We start from the raw sequence: 10,605 nt of genomic DNA, 5'->3' as shown, positions 1-10,605 counted from the left end.
TCTTAAAGTTGGAGGTTTAAAAGATATGAAACTTAATTATATTCACTTTACAATTATTCAAAAGATCTTTTATACTGTGAAGAATTTCAGAATAAACATGATTGAATAAAGCTCAGTGTTCAGTGACTTCTCTTAAAACTTATTGCACTGAGAGGAAATATCAGAGACAATGATCCGCTCATCAAATAACCTGCATCATTTCTACCAGATGAAAGAGTGCAGGCGAAGTCAACGTGTGTGGGAAAAGTACTCTGATTACTGCAGCAAACCAGTGGAAACTGTGCAGCTATTGTGACTGGATATTCATCTCTCATGTTCAACGTGTCTCTTTTGGCTCGTACCTGCTGGCTTCCTGTGAGTGAATTCATGAAACCAGAAGTTCACCACAAGATTCAGAAGACAATTCAGACGTCGCTTTGGCAGCCTGACGGACACGCCATTGTGGAGAGACTCGGTTTGACATTAGATCTTTAAGAGGAGCATTTTTTTCTGATGATATTTTCTGCAGATTGGTGAAAGAGTGTAGTGGATTTGCAACATCTGCTGAGCAGAAATGATATCAGTGAGTATGATGATAACTTTGATTATCAGTATTGATATTGTATTAATTGTGGGTGGATTAGTTTGCCTTGTGCACGTCAGCTTTTATTAACTTTTGTTTGTATGAATAATTTACCTTTTTTATTCTTTCTGGACTATTTTAGGAAAAGTCATTGACTTTATAGGCAAAACAATTGAATTCTTAATATTTTTAATGTTCTCAAATATGAAAAAAGCTTAATTTAGTCCCAGTATTTCTGACTTAATGTGAATGTGCAACAGCGTTTGTGTCAAATATCAGTTTTCTGCAGGAGGAGCATTTCTAGGGCAGGAAATGATCAATCAAACTAAAAGTACAGATGTGAAAAGACTGTGGTGAAAATACTGATTCCACTTATTTTATAAAAGTAAAACAATATAGCTTTACGAAAGTAAAAAATAAGTCTTTTAAACTTTACTGTTACACAATGGCCGTCTAAAACTTCTTTTTTTGTCATGGGGGAGGAAAGAGGAAGCCACACATTAATGTTATATCTATTTTTATCCCAAAATGGTGTTTGTTTGCATGGAAACTGCAGCTTATTTTAGAGAAATGGCATTCAATTTTCTATTTTTTTTACTTTATGGAGTAGAATTTAGAATATCTAAGAAGTAATTGGAATTTACACGAGGCGCCAATGTGGTTAAATTACCTGATTTTCTTTATTTGACGGGGCAGAAAATAAAAGCATCTCAGAGTTTTATGACAAAGCTTTAATTGATAATGATGATCGATAGATGATAGATATTATTCTGTCATTATGCTGAAAGTTAAACAGACCAGTCACGTCTCTTTTCACAAAAATCAGATGAAGCTGTTGGGTTTGAGATAAAAAGAAGGAAGCACACAAAGGAAAATCTTAAAAGTCCAAATGCAACACCATTTATATGAAGTGTGAATTCCGTTGACGTACAGTTGGTTTGGTAATCGCCACATTACATAACATTTAGTTATGGAATATTCAGCAAGTAATTGTAGTTTTTTTTTATGGGGCTCTAATGTGGCGATCGACCTGATTTCATGTCCTTATTTGACGCGGCCTCATGTGGCCTCTTGTCGTCTAAACGAGTCGGTTTCACGTCATCAGAAAAATAATTACAGGTATCTGAAAAAGACTGACTTATGTACATTTACGAAGTACAAATACTTTGTTGCGTTCCTCTTACGAAGTCACAACAGTAAACCATCTGAATGTTGTTGTTTTTTTATAATTTTGAAACTTTGAGTTGATTTAATTCTTTAAAAGAGCACTTTGAATCACTTCCGGTAATTACATATATTTGTGTAGAGTGTATATATACTTCTTACCTATGTTTTATCAGTTAGTTTGATACATTTTATGAAACATTTATTCTGTAAAACGCGTCTCAGTGTTTTATGAAATGTTTTTTATAGGTAATGATGAATAGATAGATGACAGATATTATTCTGTCATTGTGCTGAAAGTTAAACAGACCAGTCACGGCTCTTCTCATGAAAGTCTTATTAAAATTGTTCACATGTTTTCAATGCTGTGGTCAACCGTCCAGGCAAAGGAAGATATTAAGGAGTACCTTCTGTTGACGTACAGTTCCTCTCTTGTCTCTAAAACTGCTCTTTAACTCTTTTCACACAAGGACTTTCTGTGAAAAAGGAGAACGTGAGAATGGGACGCAGATTAATCTCTGAGCTGTGGTTTTTCTGTGAGTATTTCACACACTTCTTCTCTTCAGTTCACAAAGACAAGCAGGCGGGTTTTAGTGGGAAGAACCGAGTTTCTTTCACTTGTTGGATTTTCTCATTATTGGGATACAAGTTAATGTTACACACCAACCAGTCAAAGTTACTGAAGCTCTAATGTCTTCATGTTTCATCTTCATTTCAGTGTTTTGTAGCCTCCTCTGGAAAGGCTCTGCTGAAGGTGATTCATCTTCTTTCTGGTCTTTTATGTTGCTTTTGTTTTTTTAGTTATTGATATTTATTTGATTGTTATTGTTTGTGCAGTGAAAGACTCTTTTGTAATTGTTCATATCCCTTAACTCTGGACCTCGACAATAAACAAATACAGTTTATAGTTTATTTCTTTCCATTATATTTCTGCTGTTAACGGTCCTCTATGTGTCTGGTCTTTCTTTTAGATTGGTTTCAACTGATTCTTATGAACTAATATTTTCATTGACTCTGTCTTAAACCTGCATAATGACAAATACAAAGATTTGAACCTGAAACCAACATTAGAGTTACATGTTGAAATTTGAAATAGACACAAATCACAACATGGTTTCTTAAAGTAAAGAGAAGAATTGTGTCGTCTCAGTTCAATAAATTCACAATCAGTTGCAAAGTTGGTTTAGAATTTAAATCAACATAAGAAATGAAGAAAAAGCAGGTTTTAGGAGAGTTATTTAAATGTGTCTGTTGTTTTTACATCCACAGAGAAACCCAAGGCGACGCTGACATCAGGAAACACAATCATATCAGTCGGAGACAAAGTGAGACTTTCCTGCTCTGTGGGAAACTATGATGGCTGGAAGTTTAAGTTTTTCAGAAGGACATTAATCACCGATGAGAAACCAGTTGAAGAAACTGTTTTGAACAACACAGTCGAGGTATCCAAAGGAGGCATTTACCGGTGTAGAGGAGTGAGAGAAACATCAGATTATCAATCTTACATCAGTGATGATGTCACCATTCGTATAACTTGTGAGTTCAGTATTTTTGTTGTCAATAAATTTGTATATTTGAAGAGGTTAGAAATACTGATGAAACTAATGTTTGTTTGTCTTTGTTTACTGGTGGAAACAGTCACCATCCAGCCTGTCATAACACCACAACACAACTGGTCTGAGATATTCGCTGGTGAGAAGATCACTCTGACATGTGAGGTCCAGGGAGGTGGAGCCACTGACTGGTGGTATCAATGGATAAATTCCCAGTCATATCCAGAAGGGTATGAAAGGTCGTTACAACTCACTGCTTCTCAGTCCCTCACTGGAGGATACACATGTAGGGCCAGACGCAGCGATGACTTTTATTCTTCAACATCGTGGAGTGAAGCCTTCACACCATCAGTGTTACGTAAGTGATGTTTGCTGGTTTCTCTAGTGTTTGTTAGATTGGCAGCCAGACAACGAGATAACAAAATATAACGTAATGTAAACAGTGTTAAGACATTGATGGGCTGCCAGTCCACCCAAAAAGATGTAATAAATATTTGAATTATGATAAGACAGATAAATCTAATTTATCATAATATATTTGCTTATTTGGGATTAGATGATTCATATTCACACTTTTTTTTCTTTTTTCCTAAACATTTTTCACCATCCAAATTATTCTAAGCTGAAGCAGCAGACTCTGCTACTGCAGGGACAAGGAGCCAGGTTTACTAAACATCATTCTGTTATTATACACCCCAAACACACACAACACCCACCACACACACTTCTTCTGCCGCTCAGCTGCCGTGTTTCTCCCAGTCTGTTGCTGTTTGTGTGAAAGTCTTTTCCCTGTGCTTCTCCACCTCCTGTGACTCTGTGGCTCCACCCTTTATTAGGAGAGACAAGGGCAGCGCAACTGATTCACGTTAGGGGCTGATCACCTTTTCCCCATGAAAAGAGGAGGAGCCATGTGTGTGTGTGTGTGTGTGTGGTCATAAAGTGGCAGAGCTGTTCAGATTTTGGTGTTCAGTAGTTCATTTCCTTTTTGTTTGAGATGTGTTCGGAGCATGTTGATCGTTGCTTTTTTTTTATTGTCAGTTCTAATGTTTATATTGGTGTTTAACATTAATGTAGCTTTACATGATTAGTAGACCCAGACTGGGAATACAGATTCAACAAAGATAATGAACAATATCTTGAGCTTGATTCTTATGAACTAATATTTTCATTGGCTCTGTGTTAAACCTGCATAATGACAAATACAAAGATTTGAACCTGAGACCAACATTACTCTCCACAAGTTACATGTTGAAATTTAAAATAGACACATATCACAACATGGTTTCTTAAAGTAAAGAGAAGAATTGTGTCGTCTCAGTTCAATAAATTCACAATCAGTTGCAAAGTTGGTTTAGAATTTAAATCAACATAAGAAAGGAAGAAAAAGAAGGTTTTAGGAGAGTTATTTAAATGTGTCTGTTGTTTTTACATCCACAGAGAAACCCAAGGCGACGCTGACATCAGAAAACAAAATCATATCAGTCGGAGGCAAAGTGAGACTTTCCTGCTCTGTGGGAAACTATGATGGCTGGAAGTTTGAGTTTTTCAGAAGGACATTAATCACCGAGGAGGAATCAGTTGAAGAAACTGTTTTGAAGAACACAGTCGAGGTATCCAAAGGAGGCTTTTACCAGTGCAGAGGAGTGAGAGAAACATCAGATTATCACTCTGACATCAGTGATGAGGTCACCGTTTACATAACTTGTGAGTTCAGTATTTTTGTTGTAAATAAATTTGTATTCTTGATGAGGTTAGAAATACTGATGAAACTAATGTTTGTTTATCTTTGTTTACTGGTGGAAACAGTCACCATCCAGCCTGTCATAACACCACAACACAACTGGTCTGAGATATTCGCTGGTGAGACGATCACTCTGACATGTGAGGTCCAGGGAGGAGGAGCCACTGACTGGTGGTATGAATGGAGAAATTCCCTGTCATATCCAGAAGGACATGAAAGGTCGTTACAACTCACTGCTTCTCAGTCCCTCACTGGAGGATACACATGTAGGGCCAGACGCAGAGATGACTTTTATTCTTCAACATCGTGGAGTGAAGCCTTCACACCATCAGTGTTACGTAAGTGATGTTTGTTGGTTTCTCTAGTGTTTGTTAGATTGGCAGCCAGACAATGAGATAACAAAATATAACGTAATATAAAGATAAAAGAAATTTTTGATGATTAACTGTCTTAATAGATTAAATATTCTACTACTATTCTCAACAGCTAAACCAGAGGCTGAGCTGAGTTCCACTAAATACAACATGTCTGAAGGCTCCACAGTGACGCTGACCTGCTCAGTGAAACAATCACATGGATGGAAATACTTCTGGTACAGAGATGAGAAATACTCACTCCTGAACACACATGATACTAATGAGTATTCAAGTCAGTATGAAGTCTCACAGGAGGGACGTTACTGGTGCAGAGGAGGAAGAGGAGATCCAATTTACTACACAAAATACAGTGATCAGATCGACTTCACTGGAAGTTGTGAGTAGGATTTTCTGAAGTACATATTCAAAAATACTAATATGATGTAAAATTAGTTTGGCTAAAGTTCAATCAATCTGTCTGAATGTTTCTTGTTCTTGTTTTGTTCTTTCTAACATGGACAGTACCAAACAAGGTAACCCTGACTCTGCAACCCGACTGGCCACAGTTATACAAAGGAGAGACAGTCACTCTCAGATGTGACATCGATGGAGGAAACACAGGATGGGAGTATGAGTGGGAAACCACCAGTCCAGTTAATCCACCAGATCTCAAGGATTACAGGATTGAGTCTGTTTCTTCACGGCACCAGGGAAACTACACATGTAAAGGCAAAATGAAGAGTAAACAACAGTCAACAACTTGGAGCAACACCGTCAATCTGAGAGTATTGAGCAGTAAGTCACATCTGTGTGTGTGTGTGTGTGTGTGTGTGTGTGTGTGTGTGTGTGTGTGTGTGTGTGTGTGTGTGTGTGTCCAACCCTGGGTTTGATGAAGTATTATGGATGAATGGATGACAGAACAATCAGAACTCTGAAGTACACACTTAGTTAGAAAATGTACAGAAGTTTTGTCACACATTCAAAGTACAAATGAAGTATGTGATCTATTGCTAACACAGATTAAGTTTTGATTTCAGACTATAATCTCTCTCCTACTTAACCAGAACTCGTCCTGTCTGTGTCTCCATCATGGTTGATTCCTGGAGCTTCAGTCACTCTGATCTGTCACACTGAACCTCCGTCAGTAGGGTGGAGCTTCTACTGGTTCAAAGTTGTTCCAGAGTCACAGTCTAGCTACACCTATGAACCTCTACCTGGTACCAGCAGTGGGACGGCAAATAATTCCTTTACAGTTCATGGACAGACTCACACAGCAGGATATGCATGTTCAGCAGGACGAGGGGATCCAGTGTTTTACACAGAGAAGAGTCGTCCTAATTATGTCTGGTCTTCAGGTCAGTTTGTCTTTTTATTTCCAGCATTCAAACAAACCTAAAGACGTTAGGAAATACAAACAGACAGAAAACCTCAAAATAAAAAGTGAATTCTTGACCATGAACTGATGAAGCCATTAAGTCTGTTTGACCTGAATCAATTAGCTTTGAGAAAAAGTCTCTGACCTGGACGAAGGAGAAAACACATTGACATCACTGAACTGTTAATTATTTTGTACACTTCTACCAGATTAACTGGAATGTTTCAAGATTTTTTTTAAATTTTGATTGTTCAATTTATCATTGGTTTTTGGTTTTTCATTTCAACCGTCAATTTGTTTGATATCTTTGGTATTTTTCATGAGTATAAAACTAAACTTTTGAAAAAGAGAATTTGAAATTGTGTAATTAAACTGAAATTTATTTAATTGATGCTTCACTGGCAGGAGTTTATCAAATAGTTGTTGCACAAGTTCCTCCTGTGCTCAGATATAGCTTTATATTTCGAATTTAGATTTTCAAAATAAATAGAAATAATTCAGTTTGGATTTCAATGCTGAGACAGTGTGAATCCCACCCTTCATTATGGCTTCTTTTCTTCCAGACGTTCATCCATCAGTATCTCTCACAGTGAATCCTGCCAGAGTCCAACACTTCACCTCTGAATCTCTCTCACTGACATGTGAAGGAAACTCCCCCCAGTTGAAGAGGATCACGTTTAAGACTGATAACTTGCTGTTTAACAATTTTACTGATGCCACAATAAATGGATCAATATATATTAAAAATGAGCGGCCAAGCAAAGCAGTGTACTGGTGTGAGTCTGGAACAGCATTCAGCAATGCAGTGAATATCTCTACACTGTGTGAGTTGTCTTTTTCTAATATATATTTTAATCTGCCCGTTGTGAGTTTACTCTGTATTTCCCATCATCACCTCACAACCTAATGAATGAATGAATTGAACCTTGTTTTACAGCTGATGAGGTCATCCTGGTGAGCCCTGTGTATCCTGTACCTGCGGGAGAGTCTGTAACTCTTCACTGTGAACTGAAGACAGGAAATGTTACCTCTGATGTGTTTTTCTACAAAAATAACAAAGTCGTTCAAAGTGACACTCGAGGAGAGATGAAGATCTCTGTAGTGTCAGAATCAGACGAAGGTTTCTACAAGTGTCGGTACAAAGGAACAGAATCAGCAGAAAGCTGGATGGCTGTTAAATGTTAGTAATCTGGTCCTTCATTATTATTATCAATAATATTATTAGTGGCAATTTACTCATTTTATCCAAACTCATTGATCCCAACAGTTGCGTCCAGATCTAGAAGCTCTTTATCTCCTCTGATGATCATTCGGTGGATTTGTGGACTTTCACTGCTCACTGTTCTGTCGCTGCTGTTGTGTTTCTACAAAGGGTCAAAAGGTAAGACCTTTCTCTCCTATGCGGCTCAGATTTTTCTCTCACCTCCCGACACAGTCTTCAGTGTTTTCCCTTTAGGGAGTATCTTTGTACCGTCATTGTCCTGGTCTTCAGTCCAGACCTGGGACCTTATAGGAGCTCCTACAGGATCATTTTGCTGCCGACAGCTTCGCTCTGGAAAGAACTAGACGATACGAGCCCTTTGGCCACAAGGCCATAATCCAGGAAAAACAAGATAGAAGTTATGAAATATCATCACTTTCATTTTAAAGGGTTAAACAAACGTAATAAAAAATTAAACTGCTGTTTTTAAAAGAAATCGAACCAATATTTGTTTCTAGGGAATTCTGCTCCTGCAGCCACTGCAGAAACGGTTTATGGAGAAATCACTGAGGTAATCATGCAATAATATAATGTCATGTTTAGCAGGATGTTATCGTGTACATCAAATGAAGTGTATCAGGAAGCACATCTGCACAAACCCTCTGCTTCTTTTTCTTTTCTTTCAGGTCAATGAGGAAACTTCATCTCCACCACCAACAGAATGACTGACCAGCAGAAAACTGCATCCAGATTCATGGAGAGACGCCACAATGTCAATACTTAGGAAGGTGGAGCAGGGAGGATAGACTCTCATCTCTACATCCCTGCTTTGCTGAATTATCCTTCTGACTGGAAGATAACATGTAAAATAAATTCATTTTAAAGTAAAGCGGAGCGTTAAGTCTCAAGCTCTGAGAATGAAGCTCAAAACATTCCCATAGAATTTCCAAATGGTTGACAAACAAGATGCAAATTACATTTGTTGACAAGTGATTCCATGAAGGTTTTACTTTAAAGGAAAGGCTGTCGTAAGTTTCTGCGACTGATGCAGCTGAATCAAGGTCGTACATTTTATTCTATCTGCATTAAACTTTTATTACCAAAACCAGAAGCTTTAACAATCATGTTAGAATTAAATTGATATTATTTATGTACTTACAGAAACCAGTCCTCCCACTTTTATGAAATAACTTGCAGCCTGCGTTTGTGCAAATGTAAACGTAATGTAAAATACTGTTTATAAAGTAAATGTCATGATGCTTCGATCAATAACTTCTCTCATGTGAAAATAAAGCCATTTCAACAACCTTTAAGAAAATTAAGGATGTTATATAAATATTATTTTCCATGATTAAACTGATGAAGATATAATTGAATTTTGCCTGAGAAAAGCTCCTTGTAAACATTCGGAAACTTTCAAGCCACCAGTGTTTTTACTGAATCATTCTTACAACCTTCCTTTTTCCAAATCATTCCAGAGATTAAAACAATTGTTGTACATTTTATTCCAATGTGTTTTCAATAAATGAACTTTAAAAAAAGAAATCAAAATGATTTCAGTTTTTATATCATCTCCTGTCATTAACATCATTTGTTCATCTTGATTTTATGTAACATACTTTTTCCTTTAATTATTTTTGTTCCATTTGTTCCACAATAAAATTAATGGAAGCTGATGCCATCTGAATTATAAGCATCAACATTAATTTGCTTCAACATCCAGATATCTTTTTTTGACATTTATTGAGGAAAGACAAAATAAATTCTTTTGCATATTGTTGTCATGAACTCCATCATGTTGCTGCTCTAAAAGGAGAGTACAGCAGTCCCAATGTCCCATTTGCAAACTTCTTCCATTTCCTCTCAATACCTTCTATAAGTATGCTCCATTAAATAAATAAATAAATAAATGAAATATTTGTTTTATTTAATAAATAAAAAATGAAAGCAATGATTCTTCACAGTCATGTAAATGTATATTTGCGTGGTTTTCTTCAGAAAACACATCGCTGTCACATAGACTTGTTTAGGCTGACGGGTCAGACTTCACAATATGGCGTCCGCTCTGACGTTTCGGAGCGGTGGGCGGACACAGGCTGCGCGGCGTCGAGTGTTTATGTCTATGGTTCCGTCAATAACACATCAAAATTTGATTGGCTGATGATACCGTCACTCAATATTTTAACCCAATACTGTTGCAAGCACTGTTGCTTCTGTTTTTATAGACAGCGCCCCCCCCCCCCCCTTACAAAACAACATATTATAGTTCAGGTACTCCTCTTACTGTTTTAGAGGAAGATAAAGGAGGATTTAAACAAACTGTTTTAAGCGATGATTTCACTCAAAATATACTTACAATCTAAAATGTTTAATTAAGGAGTAAAGTACTACTTTATGTCATACCTACAGTTATATAAATTTTTATATACAGTTTAATTGACCCAAATACTTATTCTTTAAGGAACAAGTGAAGGTTTGAAAGAGTTTTCCTAAGACTACTTTCACACCCACACCAATGGGCCACAATACGTCTTTTACACCCCTGCTGTTTGTTTCTGTCAAATCGTTTTATTAGTTTGACGTTAGAAAACAAATGAACGTTTGTTTAGAACTTTGATTGAACATTTTACACATTCTTTGCACAGCAGAGCTG

The 10,605-nt window shown here is 36.9% G+C and overlaps 1 long non-coding RNA gene across 1 annotated transcript; it reads left to right on the top strand.

The window, feature by feature from the left end:
- The first annotated feature begins 7,479 nt into the window (after nt 1-7,479).
- On the top strand, nt 7,480-8,140 carry LOC308123700. Its single transcript, XR_013936248.1, has 3 exons — nt 7,480-7,575; nt 7,689-7,931; nt 8,019-8,140. It is a non-coding gene; the product is annotated as an uncharacterized lncRNA (long non-coding RNA).
- The last annotated feature ends 2,465 nt before the right edge of the window (nt 8,141-10,605 follow it).

This window comes from Lipophrys pholis, assembly GCF_963383615.2.
Source record: "Lipophrys pholis genome assembly, chromosome: 18".
Classification (NCBI taxonomy): Eukaryota; Metazoa; Chordata; class Actinopteri; order Blenniiformes; family Blenniidae; genus Lipophrys; species Lipophrys pholis.
This window is presented reverse-complemented; position numbering and strand designations above follow the sequence as displayed.